The 17,493-nt window shown below is 45.7% G+C and overlaps 1 protein-coding gene and 1 long non-coding RNA gene across 2 annotated transcripts in view; both read left to right on the top strand.

Moving 5' to 3' along the window:
• Positions 1-17,493, top strand: part of LOC126531200 (membrane metallo-endopeptidase-like 1) — a 232,426-nt gene that overhangs the window by 135,601 nt on the left and 79,332 nt on the right. The window lies entirely within an intron of this gene.
• On the top strand, positions 2,784-16,773 carry LOC129381434 (uncharacterized). Its single transcript, XR_008609615.2, has 3 exons — positions 2,784-2,941; positions 3,746-3,826; positions 16,568-16,773. It is a non-coding gene; the product is annotated as an uncharacterized lncRNA (long non-coding RNA).

Raw genomic sequence — 17,493 nt, 5'->3', positions numbered from 1 at the left:
TCTGCGTGAGGGCTGCTTGTAAGGACTCCGCGTTCACGGCATGTAATATAGGAAACACGCCGATGTCAAGAAATTCCCAGAAGGACAATCTGTTCTCTGCAAAGGAGCTTGGTAGCATGCAAGCGTTCCTCGTCACCTGGGCATGATGCGGTCACTTATATGGCCCAGTGTAACCTCGGTTAAATAGCTCAGCGTGTCCTTCTAACCATGTACAACGATTCGTGGTGTAACGGATTGGTTCCTCCCACGTGGAAGTTCAGCCGCCTCGTTCGTCTGCTCAAACCAGGCAAATATTCCCTGGACCTAGCCTCCTAAGACCGCATCGGCCTTGCCAGTTGTTTTCGAATGTGATGGAGAGAGCGGTACTGACTCACCTAGAGTGGTGCCTCGAGCATAACCAGCTATACTGTGACGCTATGACCGGCTTTCAGCGTGGACTGTCCTCGATAGATAACGTGATTGACCTTTTCTCGTCTGCACAGCAACAGAAAAGCTTAAAAAGATTATCTGTGGTGATGATCTTGCACGGGACAGGCGCATACGGCAATTTTTCACAAGAAGGTGTTCAGGATACATTTGGGAACATTTGATTGGGGGGGAGGGGGGCCGTGTCTACCCATGGATCTGAAGTTCTTTGAAGGGCTGAACTTTATACAAACAGAAGATGATGCAACAACGCACCATTGTACTTCTGGTGGTGTGCCTCAAGGCGGAGTGCTGAGCCCTGCTCTCTTTAACCTTGATCTCATCGGCGTTGCTTATGTACTTCCGCAGTGCGTGCATCTGTCAATATATGAAGATGACATCTGCATCTGAGCATCAGTGGGGAGGCATATTCACGTACGGACCAGGCTTCAAAGAGCGGCTACGCTGACCTCAAACTATGTTCAAGGACGGGTTCTACAGCTGCCATCTAAGAAGTGCTCGCTGGTTGCGCTCACACGCAAGGTCACGGCCCCATACGCCAATAAAATCAATGGGCAGGCTATTAGTTATGAGAAGGCCCACTGCTTTCTGAGAATAATTATAGATCGCGACCTGTCTTTGAGTCCTCACGGTGCCTACATGAAAAAGAAATGGGGCATGGTCACCCATGTGCTAAGATTTCTTGCGGGAGAATCGCGGGGTACCTTATACGGTACTTTCCTCGGGTTCATGCGCTACAGCTTACCTGTGCAGGGCAGGAACCGAAGAACAAGCGTATACGTCATCCAGTCGATTCAATCTCAAGTATTGAGAATGCGCCTTGGCCCTCCAAGATGCGCATCTTCAGCAGCGACTGTCGTCTACGCGTGAAGTATTTTTTTGTGATTAAGGGGCCTTCATACACACCTTCGCTGGTCATCCGTTTTCACAGAGGGTAAGGGCACTGAGATTTTACTAACACCTCTTTTTTATTATGTTCTATTCCCCTCACCTGAATAACATATTTTCTGTTAAAACGACAAAAGGAGGGATAGGCTTAACAACATTTTCCATACAAGGTCATCTATCCACACTGACACAACCAAGAAGCGTGCCCACGTGCTGAATTACATGCTGGGGCGCACACCTACATATGAGAATCAGTCGGAGCGTGTCCGGGTGTTCATTATGATGATTATTTCCACATAATGACACAGACTCACAACGAGGGACTAAAATCGGGCGGTACAAATCGTGCCAACAAATAACTCTGAAATGATCGCTAGGTGTTGATGGTTGTTACGATGTATATGCTATGGAAAACGCTTGAATCGGGCATGAAGTGTACCCGCACGTTGACGATAATGGTCCGGATATCCATACACTGGCACGAACCCGCGATAGGGAATCAATCAAGTAACTACCGGTGAATATAAAATAAAAAAAGATGTGACGATATTTATAGCAATTCAATGTTTGCGACATTCTATAGCGTGGACGAGCTAGAGTACATGCGCGAAAGTTTCTATGGAGCGAAAGACGAAGGATCGAAATGAACAAGATTATAACGTTTTCTAACCACTTCGTGAAAGTTTCGCTTCATAACTTTTGGTATTTGCGTTAGGTCTGCAAAGATTTTTTGTTTGGATTTTAGGTGAGCAATAATTCTCTTCTGAGTGCTATTTAAGTGCCTAAATTTGTACAAACGTTGCGTCGCGCGTACGTGTCCTTTGTCAGTCATGTATACCGCAATTCTTGCGATTGCTTCACATATCTAGAAACCCTGCAACCGCTAACCCATGGCGAACATATATGTGTCCACCTCCTCCCCCCATACGGAGATGTTCACCTCTTTGGACAAATAAATTAGAAATAGAGGAACTGAGCCCATGTTGCATTTGACTGCAGGAGGTGTGGCCATATTGGGTGATAGATATGTGATAACTGTATAAAGCAGAGAACATTCTCAAACTGTATTTATATATTCCTTCAAAAGGGAATCAGCACGAGCACTTTCTATACGTTCGTGTCCTGCAAAACGTTTCCTAAGCATGAACAGACGACCTTTTACAGATGCCTTATATACATACATATGGGCCTAAAAACATCACTAGGCTTAAGTCGATCTAGGGATACAATGCTTCAAAATGTGTCCTTTACCCATGTTTCACAACTGTTCTCGACGGGGGCAAGAAGGCGTTTTCTGGGCGTTTTTAATGGCTATAGGTGTAGCATACTTGGCTTGTCACAGACGTCTACAAAGCATTTTGTGCTCAATGGTTCAGCAACATTTGTCACTACCTATAGGATGTAGTAGAAGAACTTTGAAGGACGCGTTTGAGTAAATATCTGAATGAATGTTCTTACTTTACAGCCAACCTAATAAATGAATCACTTAACACCACCATTGATCCTTGCCAGGACTTCTATTCATACGTTTGCAGCGGGTGGGAAAGCGACCATCAAAGTCGAAGTCTTAACGGCAGCTATGATGTTTTTCAGGAGATGGATGAAAATGTTTCGGAAAAGCTACGCTGTAAGTCGTTGTTGCTTTTTGAACTCGTGCTAATCGTCGTTGAGTACCTGAATCTACTTTCAAACGCGCTATAGTTAAATGAGCAATTTGTGGATTCACTTGGTATGGGTTCTAGAAAAAAAATCAATTCCATGTGCGTTTGTGTCAAACACTCAGACTTGAGAAAACCATTGAATTAAGGCTCAATGTTTATCAACGAAGACGACAGCGTCTTCTAACTTTGCGAATATAAAATATAGATGTCAATTCGTGCAATCCATATTCTGAATTTTTATTTTGGTGTAGTTAGAGAAATGGATATATTGGGTTTAAACATTTAGAAATATAAGTAGTACAATTTCTACCTTAATGTTCAGCTGCAGAAAGTGGCGTGTTTCCTGTGCTTTCTGTCGCTTTTCAGTATCTTTGGCAGCACACTGGACCTTACACTAGTGTAATGCTTCACCTGTTTTACCCTGCTATGTTTTCCCTAAGGCGCATGTATGCATTATTTAGATGAGCAAGCTTAACTGAAGAAAAAAAATGAGCGCATTAGGATGCCCTCTTGAGTCTTTTGAGTTCAATGTATAAGCTGCACTTATTTCGGTGTGTGCGGAAAATTTTATATCATTTACGTTGAAATTTTTAAACAGGTTTCAGAACCTATGTTTTATTAGTAGCGTATCTTAAGGTTTCCGCTGGCGATAGTTCCGCACTCATTTTCTCTGCAAGTACTTGCTTCAGCTGTAACAAGCATTGTTAGACGATGCCATGTTGATGAGCAGGTGATGTATACTGAAAATCCCAATACACCTCTTCTTACAGATATTCTTGAAAACCGAACTGTGGTTGAGTCTAACCAAACCTTATTAGACAAGATGGCAATCACGTATAATGCGTGTTTAGGTAAGTGGGATTATCACGTGAGGGCTGAGATCATAAATGCATAAATGTGTTCATTTTCCTCAATGAATTCACATGATATGTTGCCCAAAGAATGCAGTGCACAGGCCTACTATGCAAGGCAGGCTGCATCGCATCACACTACACCGAAATCAATGGTGTTTATGTGTAATAATGTTATGAACAGCTTCATAAGTGTGCAGTATTATTTATCTAAATTTTATAACCTGGTAAAAGCGTTCAAAACCACTCCTGTAAATCTTATTGACAGATACACATGTAAAATACCTCTCATAACAAACTGCATAACGTATATACTAAGCTCAATGCATTCGCTACCACTGTAACCACTTGCGTGTAACGTAGGCGACGTTGAGGAATATTTTTTGTGCATATCAGTGGCTACGGCAGGTTCATGTAGATGCGAAGTTTCTTTTTCGACCATGTGGCTTGCTCGTAGGATTGATGAGCTGGAAGAGATTTATCTAGATAAGGAAGAGAAGCAAGTCAATAATATTGGGGAGGTTTAATATTTGGCATGACATTGTGCGAACATTGAGGAAAGTTCAATGAATCATGCCTGCATACTATCGAGCCATTGAAAACACAGTTTTTAAGGACGCTGGGAAGCAGTAGAAGGCACAAGCCTAACGAAGGCCTATACTTATAGCACTGTAGCAAAAAAATTAATAAATCTCTTGTCTTTTCGACTTGAGAAAAGAATGCGCATCTAACAAACGCATCACTAAATACCTTTTTCTTGGAGGCGGCTTTCGTTACATCAAATTACCTGATGTCTAAAACTATTAGTGCGCATAAACAGGCTTGTTTCATCCATGTTTTACTGTATTGAAGCATTAAAACAGGAATGTTAGCCATCATTTATGTGGTCAGGGTATGACTTCACAGCTTTATATACTGTATGAGGATACTCTCAAAACAGAACATACGTGTTTTTGAAGCTCTAGAGACAGCTCAACAGATATGTCTCGTTTCCCCTGTACAAGCAGTTAAACATGTGCAGAAACAATACTGTATGAAAAATTAGAATTGGTGCTGTGCCACGTGCATTTCAAGCTTCAGTTAGAGACAGTGGTTAACTAATGACAGAGTTCCCTGTGGGTCCTTCACTAGAGATATAAGCGGCTGAAAAAGAAACATTGAAAATATCGGGAGAAAGATTTTTCTTTTTTTTTTCAACCAAGATAAAATTGAAAACCTAAACAGAGCTTCCCCGCAGAAATCGTCTGTTGCGATGCTACTCTCTTCGACTTAGAGTTGAAGGTTTGAAGGTTTTATGGAAAATATTTGGATACAGGAAAATATATGGTACATATTAGTACTTGTTTGCTCAAAGTTTGCTCAATGAAGGAGCACTTGGATTCATCCTCGTGGTGGCAAGGACTTTGCTTCAACCAACCCTTGAGCCCCCTCGCCTATCACGTACTGCAGATTTGCCCTTCTGCGGCATGTGACCTTAACTGCTCCGAGTTTTAAAATGTGCACACAAACCTACGCAACAGGCTCGCAGAGGATCTAGTGCAAAAAGTTCTGTACGTGCATAAAAACTTCAATGTCCAGAAGCCTTTGTCCACTGCACAGCGAAGCGTTGACCCGTCAAGCAGAAATCAATTCAAAACACATTGGTACAAATGTCCGTCTTGATGCTTTGATGTGAAATCAATGCCTTGACGGGAAATGGTGCCTATATTTTGAATCCGGAAGGTCTGCTGGGACTTTAGTGATGCAATAATGTAACAGTAAGATGCTTTTCACTGTTTGAGAAGTAAATGTGTCGAATTTTTCACAGCTCTATGCGCCATGGTCATTTTTCATTTTTTCTTATTTTTCTGAAAAAAATCATGAAAGAAACCAGTTTTTGTCACTCCCCTCAAAATTTCACGAAATTTTACATCTGTATCCTGCACTGTAAGTGTAGTGCACACACAAAATCGGATCGGCGCCAGAGTGCTTGTATTAAAAGGTCATCCCGCTGTACCGTCTGCCTTTGAGTGAAGCTAGGTACAATCAAACCTTAAAGCAGCAATATTATATGCCAATATCTTCGACAAAATACAAGTTTCTGTCATTACTGAAAAAAACGACAGAGTGAACAGTAGTAACGAACTCTTTTGAGAACGAAAATGTAATAGCATTGACAGTAGAGAAAGAAGTGCGGCTGTTATCATAACTGCCAGGCGATGACCCAAAACTGCAAGATTAAACCCAATGTGAAATAGTCGGAAGGCGGGCTGGCTGCTATGTTGCAATACCTGCGTAAAACACGAAGAACAGAGAGATAGTTTGAAGCTGAACAACAGTGTTGACGAAACGCGCATCGCGCAGCTTCGAAGGATATGAAGTGTGGCAGACTTCGATAGGAGACATTTTTCTTTCGCTTCGTCTAATTTAGTTGGCTACCCCTTATTCCAGTGGCAGCGGTACGTGACGTTACTAAAACAACTTGTCTTATGCTTAGCGCAACATAGTAGCTAAGGGATGCTAGAGCGGAATGATCCCCGTCATGATTTTTTTTCAAGTTATAAATTAGTGTGCAGTTAACACTACGCTGATCCTTGCTTCTGCACAATGTTCAGCAGGGCTCGCACCAAGCGAAGCCATCGTTCTAAGCAAGGTCGAAACGTGCACGGCTCTATTGTGGAACATTGCAATTCACGGTTCGAAGAATTTGCTAAAAGTATCGAAAGTGGCATAAGGTTCGGTTCGCGTTCGTAACGAATTAACCAATCATTTTATGATTTCTTTCGAATCACGTGGGATAAAGCATATTCTGGTGAAGGTTTCAGGTCGTCACGAGCTACTGCTTCCACAGCTTTTTAAAGCTTGTATCAGAACGAAGTCATTTTTAGGAGAGACATACGGTGTGCATAGTACAGGAAGGCTAACAAAACAAGTGAATGGGTGACACGTGCGGAAGACTTGTCATCTCTAAACGTGCTTCAGCTATGACTGAGGTGTAGTGGGTAGAAATACATGGTAAGTGTTTGCGTGCCAATGAAAATGAAGGATTTAAAGAAGAATGATGCGGGTCCCATGCCATGCGGGAAGCTTTCGGTGGTGTTTCCGTTAATTGGCGGTAATATGTGGAGATGCTCACGAGGATTGTTTAAGTTCATGCGTGTTTGGTGCAATATGAGAGTGTCAAATTGGTGGTAGACGTTAACTTGTGCGCACCACTTGTGTTTGTCTACGTAGTACACAGGATACATAGCGAGACGTTCTTCAGGCGTTGTTGTGCGCCATTGTTCGTAGCCTGCCATAGGGTTAGCACTGTCATTGTCTAACATGGCGCATCACATAGCACCTAAAGCGTAAAACTGCTTAAATTATGGGGATTTACCAGCCAATCCCCAACCTAATTAAGAGACACGCAGTAGTGGGGAGCTCCGGGTTAGGCCTGACCACCTGTGATTACTCAACTTACCCCTAACATTAGTACATGAAAGGGTTAATGTTCAGCTCGTGTTGAAATGCGTCTGCTGCGATCGCGATTGAGTTTGCGAACTTGAGCAACGTCATAGCCACAAAGATGCCACCGCAGTCAGAGAAGTGTTGAGTTTATGGGCGTCCGCTTCCGTAAGGTCGTCTAGATGGTGCACTCTTTTATGTGGTTCTGTCTCTGCACGCCCGGTATCATTTGCTGACTTGACAAATTTAGATGGTGCTTATTGTTCAGGAATGACATCAACGTACCGCACCATTACTTTAATTTAATCCAGCTTGTCCACAACTGCCGTTATGTCTAGTAACATCGTTTCCTTGCTTTGTTACGCCTCCTTTTATCTCTTCCATGCTCCCACCAAGCATGCGAGCTGCCACGAGCGAAGAATGGCGCGGCATTTGTTCACTGCTTTTCTGGCTCCTTCAGCTCTACCTACCTTCACTCTTTACTCCTTCTCTATCTTTCATTTTAACGCCTCCCCTCTAGACTGTGGCGCCTTATAACATTTGTAAGTGCTGCAGCTTCTGCAATGGTTTGTGTATTGTGTTAGGGGTTGGGGGTTACCGATATTTACAACAGTCGAGAGCAAGGAGGTTATATATAAATCGGCCGGAGTGGCAGGCTCTGCAGCCATCTGCGTGTGCGAGTGAAGCCTAGGTGGCTCAATTGCTGTAGGCACAGGCGGCCACGAATATGCATAGGATTCTATTGCATTTGGTGTTGCGCGATAAAAAACTTCAGGAAAAACGTCTTTAAAATTTACATCAGTTCACATTTGTGTGTTGCTGGCAAAAAAAAATTCTTCGCCTAGATTTTGTCGCAGGCTTCGAGAAAAGCAACTTGCCGGAAGCTTTGCCAATAGTACGACTCTCCTTTGCGAAATTATGAGCGGTTTTCTAGTGATGTGTATGCGAAATATTCACGGCTGATTTCCCGTTGATTGGCGGGAATCATTTTCAGGCACATTTTGTAAAAACGTGGTTGGGAGCCCGGTTTAGCGGAGGCAAGTAATACACGTTTTGATAGGCTGAGAACGGAGAGTCGACTGGCGTTATTCAAAAGAAAAAGCAGGTTCGCCGAGTGGCTGTAGTGGCGCCTCCGGCCTGCAAGCAGGGGGCGATGACCACACCTCGAGGACCGGTAAGGGTAGCAAAGGGCAACGACCCCACGGCGCCGCAAACGGCCTTTCCAGGGAACGGGGGCAACGAAATGAAGGGTGCAACTCCCTACTATATGGCCCGCGACCACTGTCTTTATTTATTGGTTTGCTGTACCTCTCGTCAGCGCTAAATCATGACCGGACACGTGGAGAAACTGCCCATCGTAATTTTTTTATCTGCTCCCAGCAGCTCTCAAAATGCCGTAATGGCTTTGGATACCTTAATTTATTTACGGTACTCTATTACCAGCTCTTTACTTTGTTACGAAACCACCAAACTTGTTTTCGTGCTCGATGTACGCCACACGTAGTACGCCACACGAAACCAATCCTTGACTACCGTTCGGGGCATTCAAATGTGGCCAAGAATGCATTCACGGTCTCCTGTTCGAAGTCTGCTCTTAAGAAGTTATGCCCACATTGCATAGAGACATGTTTGGAGGAACACGTGAGGAACTCGATTTAACAATTTACTGAAGATCAGCTAGCCTTCCTGAGAAGTTACTGAGCATGTGCTAGTGGGCTAGTTGGTTCCTGAGAAAAAGAGTACTGCAAAAGGTAAAGGCGGAAGCGAGACTGTCGGAGGCAGACAGGAACCCAAAGAAGAGACGAATTGCCAGCCTTCCGCATCTTCGCAGTGTTTCCCGTCATCTAAAAATATGGGAGAAACGTACAGGTGTAACGTGGCCTCTTAGGCGAACGATAACCTTTGCAAGATAAGCGCGGCTGTGGACGAGAAGGCACAAGGCGAAGCATTCATGGGCGCATGTTCAAGCACCGCGGTAGATTGGCTGGGTGCGAAACAGTCGTTGTATACGACGTTCTGCTATATTTCGAGAAATGTTATGTCGACGAAACGGGTTCTTGTCTGAGTAACATACTTATTGGCCACAACCATTCCTTGAGGGGCCAGCCGTGTCGATACTTACCATAACATTGTAAGGGCCCCGCAGCGCCCGAACGTTTTCTAAACCAAGGTACCTTCGAGATACAAAGACAAGGTGACAAGAGATATTCAAAACACATATTTATTAGGAAATTGTGTGAAACCTGTGCCTTGAAGACATGCGTTACGCTACATGCCGCATAGTTATTTACTTAGATGCGCACCACTGAGTTAGGCTTGGACCTAAATGTTTCTTTCCAACTTTCCAACCTCCTAGGTCGAGACCGTATTGTGGCGATACGAAGGCAGCCACGAGGGCATTGTCAGAACGTGGCGAAAAGTTCACACTAGATTTGTGCGTCATCTGCAGCGCTCCTTCCATGTATATACACGCTCTCAACCCCCCCTGTCCCCCCCCCCCCCCTTTATGTGACAGGCAGGAAAGCAGCAGCAGCAGTAGCATTATCGAAGAAAGAGGCAAAGAAAGCTTTGCTTTAAAAGCCGTCAAGCGTTTTACTGGATTTCACTCGAGAAAACGAGCGACAATATGGCTGAATAAATTCTGAACAAAAGATAACTTTTCAGCTAAATTGATTTTCTTTTAAAACCTCGCACAATTCTACCTTAGTGGGCGAGAAAGTTTCACATGCACTGCGATATCGCAAAGCGCAGATCTTGGCGGTTGGTGCGGGTGACCATAGCAGGGCATCTAAACAGTATTATTAGGTTCGTCAGACGTAGCTGAAGAGATGAACTTAGGACGACAGGGCTAGGCGAGCAGGATTTAATTGCAGGATTTACATTTTAAAACAGGACATACATTGGCCGACTAGCGCGACTCCCATATGGAGCCCGCAAAACTAACATACAGCAAACAGTTTACGAGCACACAGCTCACTAGTACATTTCTAGTATGACAGAGCACTCAGCTCCCGACAACGAGCACGACACGAGCACACCCTAGCAGCCGGCAAACGCTGCTTATAAGCTCTCCGCTTGACGTCATAGTTCGACGTCATCGTTCGGCCGTGGACGGAGCACGAATGGTCGGGAAGGTTCGTCCAAGCATTGTAAACTTGCCGCCGCCCCGCACTATCGTTTACGCCCACACACACGCAAACACACAGGTGCGAAGGTCTGGAGCCGACGACAGAGGGGCGCCGTTCCGCAGTATCGTTTACGCCCACACACACAAAGGCTCCGGAGTCAATGACCGAGGGCTTCGTAGAACTGTGCTCCGTCTGGTATGGCGCGGCGGAGTACCACATTCCTGAACTGACCGCGCGCCACGTGGCTGCCGGTCATCCGCAGTTCTCGGTACCGCCCAGCTTTCAGTGCCGACGTCAGAGGGCTTCGTAGAACTGCTTTGTCCCGGATGGCTCCGCCAAGTACCAATTTCCTGAGCTGATCGCGCGCCACGTGGCCGCCGGCCGTCCGCAGTTCTCGGAATGGATCCCCGACTGGCGGGCTTGGAACACGTGCAGCGGGCTGAAAGCTGGCACGTTGCCACCCCGTACGGCCATTCTTAACAGCTCCTTCATGGCCCGGAAAATCTCGCCTGGCCAGTGCTGGCAACCGCTGGGCAGGAAGAGAATGGCTGGCGAGCAAGACGATGGCTTTGCTCTCTGCAACCCCTGCGTACTTGGAATTCCTTCAACCATCTTATAACAACTGGCACAGAAGAGCCGACCCGGCAACACAATACCGCTCAGCGTTCAAACGCCCGGAATCAGCTGTTAACCCACCAGGCCTCCCATCACAATTTCCATGCAAGTCACTCAACTGGGAATCCCAAATTTTGCCCCAAAACTTCGTGCCGCCAAAGCGAGCGTTCACGTTCCTCCTGAGTTCGACCAAACCCGACCGTCGCACTGCACAAGAGTAAAGGTTTACGCAGAATTAAACCGAAGCCTTTCAAACACCAATACTCAAACATAACTTCAGCAGCATAACTTCGCGAACAGCCTGTTCCTACCCTATCACAGTGGCGTACTTATCTCATGTACTGCTGCCACTGAACCGTCTGGCCAAGTCCACAGGTACGTCATCACAGACGCGCTAAGTTTGAGGTCCCTATTCCGAACACGTGCTTGCATCATACAAAGTTTTCATCATGCTGACTCACATTTGTTCCTTTAATCCACACAGGACACATTCCTTAAACCAACAACCACACTTGCGTAACTTACGCAACACAGAGGAACCTTCGAACAAATGTGTCTTCTAATAACTAGCTCTACGCACGCGTACTAGAGAAGTCAGAATACGGCTGCCCTCAACACACACGAGCAACCCAGACATAAATCTGCTTCTTTCCGTCCACACAGGACACGCGCTAATGGACTTAAGAGCTCTTCTCAGTGCAAATCGTGCACTTACTGAAAATCTACGCGCTTAACCTTAGAAAATTCAAAAAACACTTAAAAAAAAGAAGGTTAAATAACACACACGTGCGTTACGATAGGCCTCTCAACGATAACCTTGACCTTCAGGTTACTCACATACACAAAAAGCAAGCCTATATACTTATCAATGAACACCTCGCGAAACTACGTGTTTGCTTAAAACGCGTCTTTCAAATCTCGAGCTTCTCAAACAAAACATAAACAGAGCTCATGCCTTACATATTGAACGAAACTTAAATCGCGAAAATTATCCGAGTGCTCAAAAGTAAAACAAAACAACACTACTACGGAAGCTCTCTTGGCCTCCCGTTCCCGATTGCTTACGACTGACTCATACTTTCAGCCGCACCCGAGGTGGTCGCGGTTTAAAAGCTACTCTGGCTACGGAGGAACAACAAAAGGGCTGACTCACTATCAGCTCCCCCAAGACGTTACGGTCTCCTGCCAATTTGCGTCCTCGCGCCCCGCTTTGAACATGACCTCGACTGACCGCGTCGCTACTCCCCACCTGGTCTCGTCTTGCCACCTTGCGCTTCTTTGTACTGCACGCTGAGCTTCGAAGAGAACGACGGAACGACGAGGAATTTGACTGCCCCGTGCCCTTTGTCCGCGTCCGTGCAGAACAAGCTTCTCGGTCCCCCTTTGACCGGTGGCTCGAACGTGTTCATGCGTCAACATCGTCCCTGACGACCGCACCTGTCTTTTCTCCGCGCCCTGCCCTTCTGGGTCTCTCGCCGTCTTTGGCGGCGCTACATTAGTCACCGCATTCCGATTTTTTCGGCGCTTCTTTCTGCGGCGCTTTCTCCTCGAACTCTCTTTCATGCCGTCATGTCGCGCCTCGTGCTAGCCGTTACACATCTCGTCGGCCCGGATCGGTCTCTTACCCGCACAGTCTGAGTGATTTGCATTTAAATCTACTCTCACTTTGCCTCGACTGGCGGACAGCTCAACCGACTCTGGAACAATGCAGCAGGCTTTACTCGAGTTATGCAACTCGCACTCTTGCGAACTGCCCTCTACTGCATTGCCCAGCTCACGCTGTGCATCTGCACACAGCCCGTCGGTATCGATCGCTGTCTCACGCGCACAGTCCGAATGATTAACAACTGAATCATCCCTATCTAGGCTATCTAGACTGGCGGAGAGCCGCACCGATCCCTGAACAATGCAGTTGTTCTCTCGTGAGCTACGGAGCTCGCCACCCCGAGAACTACTCTCAACTGCATCGTCCAGCTGGCACTTCACTTCTGCACGCAGATCTGACTCGACATGGGTGCTCGCGTCTGTCAAGTCCGCAGTATTCTGTACCTCGCTAACGAGCTCGCTACCATGAGATGCGACGCACACGCGCGGTAACTGTGCCAATTTGTTCGCAGCTGGCCTAGCTGTCTCTACAGTCATCTGTTGGCACAGCACCTCGTCGCTCTCACTCTGGCCTTTAACGGCCTCTGCTGCCACTAAGGCTTCGTTAGCTGCTAGCACTTCGAGTTCACTTGTGAACGTGCTGCTACTCTCACAGGTACTACTACTTTCCTCGGCTTTTGAACAAAATCTGCTATTTACTTCCTGCCACTTTCGCTGCGTCCAGCCTACCGATTTTTCAAGCCACTGTTGACTTTGCTCGATTAACTGCTCAAAACCTTCAATCTCTTTGTTCAGTGCATCAATGTACTGCCTCGTTACTGCTGTTAGGCCTTCTTCCTGCGAAACGCTTTTTAGTTTCTGCCTAGCTTTTTCCTCTTTTTGCCTAAATTCATCCTGTTCTTGCCTAGTTGCTTCCTGTTCCCGTTTCTTACTTAGAATTCGTTTGCCCATTTGCTCTATGAATTTCAAATCATTCTCACTTTCGAGAATTGTCTTACGAATTTCTGATTCCTTCAAGTTCTCATCTACGTTTACCCCGATCTCCTCACACAACCACAACAGGTCAGCTCTCGTCAAACACATTAGGACCATGGTCGCTGCTTTAAGCTTTGGCTCTGCTGTCACACAATACTTGTTGCGATACCCACGCAAATCAAAATACAAGTAACAGATCCCAGCGAATCAAATTCAAAAACACAGAGAAATTAAAGCCTGGTACATCTTACAGCCAAAACCAAACGCTTACCCACTGAAGCAGCGCCATATCACCAGTCCTTCCCCGCCGTATCCAGTCAGTTGCAAGAGGTGGTCAATCTCAAGTCGCCTCCAACTTGATCAGGATGCCGGTCGGTCACCATGTGCCAACGTCCGTCAGCTGCCGTTGCTGTCTCCGAGTCGTAGGCCGATCTAGGAGCCGTAGTCGGATCCCACCGCTGCCACCAGTTATTAGGTTCGTCAGACGTAGCTGAAGAGATGAACTTGGGACGACAGGGCTAGGCGAGCAGGATTTAATTGCAGGATTTACATTTTAAAACAGGACATAGATTGGCCGACTAGCGCGGCTCCCATATGGAGCCCGCAAAACTAACATACAGCAAACAGTTTACGAGCACACAGCTCACTAGTACATTTCTAGTATGACAGAGCACTCAGCTCCCGACAACGAGCACGACACGAGCACACCCTAGCACCCGGCAAACGCTGCTTATAAGCTCTCCGCTTGACGTCATAGTTCGACGTCATCGTTCGGTCGTGGACGGAGCACGAATGGTCGGGAAGGTTCGTCCAAGCATTGTAAACTTGCCGCCGCCCCGCACTATCGTTTACGCCCACACACACGCAAACACACAGGTGCGAAGGTCTGGAGCCGACGACAGAGGGGCGCCGTTCCACAGTATCGTTTACGCCCACACACACAAAGGCTCCGGAGTCAACGACCGAGGGCTTCGTAGAACTGTGCTCCGTCTGGTGTGGCGCGGCGGAGTACCACATTCCTGAACTGACCGCAGTTCTCGGTACCGCCCAGCTTTCAGTGCCGACGTCAGAGGGCTTCGTAGAACTGCTTGGTCCCGGATGGCTCCGCCAAGTACCAATTTCCTGAGCTGATCGCGCGCCACGTGGCCGCCGGCCGTCCGCAGTTCTCGGAATGGATCCCCGACTGGCGGGCTTGGAACACGTGCAGCGGGCTGAAAGCTGGCACGTTGCCACCCCGTACGGCCATTCTTAGCAGTATGGAACAAAACTAGACCCAGTGATGCGATTTATGATAGCCCACTTTTGTATCGCCATAACCTGTTTGCAAGATACGCGGACTGTTGCGAGCGTAGCCTGGGGCGCCTCCTAATCAGAAGACTGCCGCGTCAGCTGGAAGGTGAAATGTCAATCTTCGGCGTGCCCTAGTTTCTGTAGGAGTCTCGATGTTATGTGCACTGTGTATGAACGTGGTCTGTTAAGCACCTGTAGCACTACTAAATAAGGACATCTGCGCTGATTATGCATTTCTAATGAGAGCATGGTAATTTCAGAAATCTCAATGATCTGCATATCTTACCCCAGCAAATTTCCGTCACTGTTGCTCAAGCAACAGTGACGGAAACTTGCTGACGTCAGGACCAGAGACATTGCACCGGAAAATTTGCTAGACGAAATACTGACGAAGCACTTTAGATTTTTCATTTCACAAGCAAGAATGTTCGAATAAACTCACCGACAGAATACCGAAAAATCTGCTTTAGATGTGGATTTTGATGTGCAAGTATTATCAGTCGAGTACTTATATTTGGCGTAGACTCAATACGCACAAACAAAATTTTAGTTCTATTTTGATGTCAGCAGTAACTGTCTGCTACTTGAATGACATGCATGCCAGTCGGGCATAAAAACATTGTGTCCGTACAAAATGTTCTTTTATATCAAATGCACCACAACAAAATGTCACATGTTTTGTCCTAAAGGCATCATGCTTTGGTGTTGTAAAAAAAGTTGAACTGCTAGGTTCCGTGTTTTTTTATAGTAGAAAACAATAAAGGGCGAAGTTCTTGAAATTTCTAAAGCGTCATTCTGTAGCGTCTTGTACAATTAGTCAGCGTTTCACTCGATGTTATCAAAAGTACCTGCATCTGCTACTGGTTAAATGCGCTGTACCAATTAGATCGCAGCCCATTTTTCACTGGGCTTAGGTCGTCTTCATCTAAGATGGGAAACAAAATGCGTAGTGGGAAAATTGCATACCTGCAGCTTTTAAGTAATTGTGTTGGAGACAAAATTATGAAGACAGCATAGCTTTATTTTATATGGAATACTGTCAGCCTCTGGTTGAGATCTGAGCAGGTCGACAATACATTCGTCAGCTTTGGCAGCTATAGTATCATTGTTCACAGCAGCTCTACAAAGACAATAATTACCAATCAATTAACAAAAAGTTAGTACAAACAAGTTTCAAAAATCTCACGCAGGTTGAAATGGAAAACATGATCACAATATATTGTCTACTATTTAGAACCGACAGAATGACCAAATCTCTAGTGTTTAAAACGCGTCGTCTAGTTGTGAGCAAGAAATTGGAAATGAGTCAGCGTTAGTAATGGACGCGTCCAGGCAGTTCCATTCTCGTGCTACTAGCGGTAAGAAAGAGTGTTTAAAGGTGCCACTGTGACATGAATACTCAGTTAGTGTGTACGCGTGCTGGTTCCTTGATGCACGTTTTTGTGTCCGGTAAACACACTTTCAAGAGCCGATCTTTAACGCGTTAAGAAGTAGTTCATAGAGAAATTTCAGTCGAGCGTGATTTGCCCTTGTTGATATTGTTTCAAGCCCGGAGATTGCCGCAAGTTCATTTGGTGAATCAGTTTGTTTATACTTATTGGGAAAGCACCTGAGTACTATACACTCTCGCTTTGTAGGGTATATTATGCTTATTTGAATGTCCTTCTGTTTCTTACAATTCCCTGAATAATTTTCTTTGAAGCACTTCCAGATAATCGTGATGCTTTGATTAGAGTGCTGAATGAATCCGGTATAAATGCCTGGCCGATTCTCACTGAAGGAAACATCTTCAACTCCAGTAATTGTACGGATTTACTTCGCCATATGGACATTTCTGCAATTCTCTATGTGCACATTCAGCATATCGAAGTCGAGTACATCGACGATCATCGTGCAGATTATTACGGAATGGCGGTGAGGTTTTCAGCATTTTTATGAAATTCATAAATGTAACAATAATTTAGCATGACTACGAAACATGTAATTTGAAATGTGTTCTCAAGTCTCCAAAAGCTCGGTTCGAGAGAAGGAAAATTCAAAAGAATGTTCAATACAGCTAGTTAATACATGCTGGGCTGGTTGAAGGTACGTTCTTGTAGTGTTCACGTGGTGTCTCATGCGGGACCAACGATACAGCCGAAAAGTCAAAGGGTTTCACGTAGCATTATATGCAAGATAAAGAGCCCTTGGGTGACAACTGGCAATATGCACTCATCTAAAGTAGGGCATACCCTATTCTCTCTATTAAGATTTTTGTTTGTTGTGTAGGCTGGCATAATAACAAGTTAGTTGTTTCAGTATCATGCATGTGTAATATATACTCACGTATATGAAACGTGTGGAATATACAGATAGAGTTGCGAATACAGAGGTATACAGAAATGTATATATTACACAGAAAAAGGCACTACGAGCAGTCTTCCAAAGAGAAGGCTCAAATATAGCCGTGTTCTTCGCGGTGCTGAACTGGCAGTAGCCCGTCTCTTGGCAGCTGCACACGACGTTCAAACGGAGTCGTTCGCTGCGAAAACACCGTGGGCGGGCCTATCACGGTTGTCACAACTTTAGAGACCGCGTAGAAACCAGCAGGCACCCATATAACACTGGACTGCAGGTAATCATTGTTAG

The sequence above is a fragment of the Dermacentor andersoni genome, unplaced genomic scaffold (assembly GCF_023375885.2).
Source record: "Dermacentor andersoni unplaced genomic scaffold, qqDerAnde1_hic_scaffold ctg00000041.1, whole genome shotgun sequence".
Classification (NCBI taxonomy): domain Eukaryota; kingdom Metazoa; phylum Arthropoda; class Arachnida; order Ixodida; family Ixodidae; genus Dermacentor; species Dermacentor andersoni.
The sequence above is the reverse complement of the archived record's forward strand: the minus strand, read 5'-3'. Positions and strand labels throughout refer to the sequence as shown.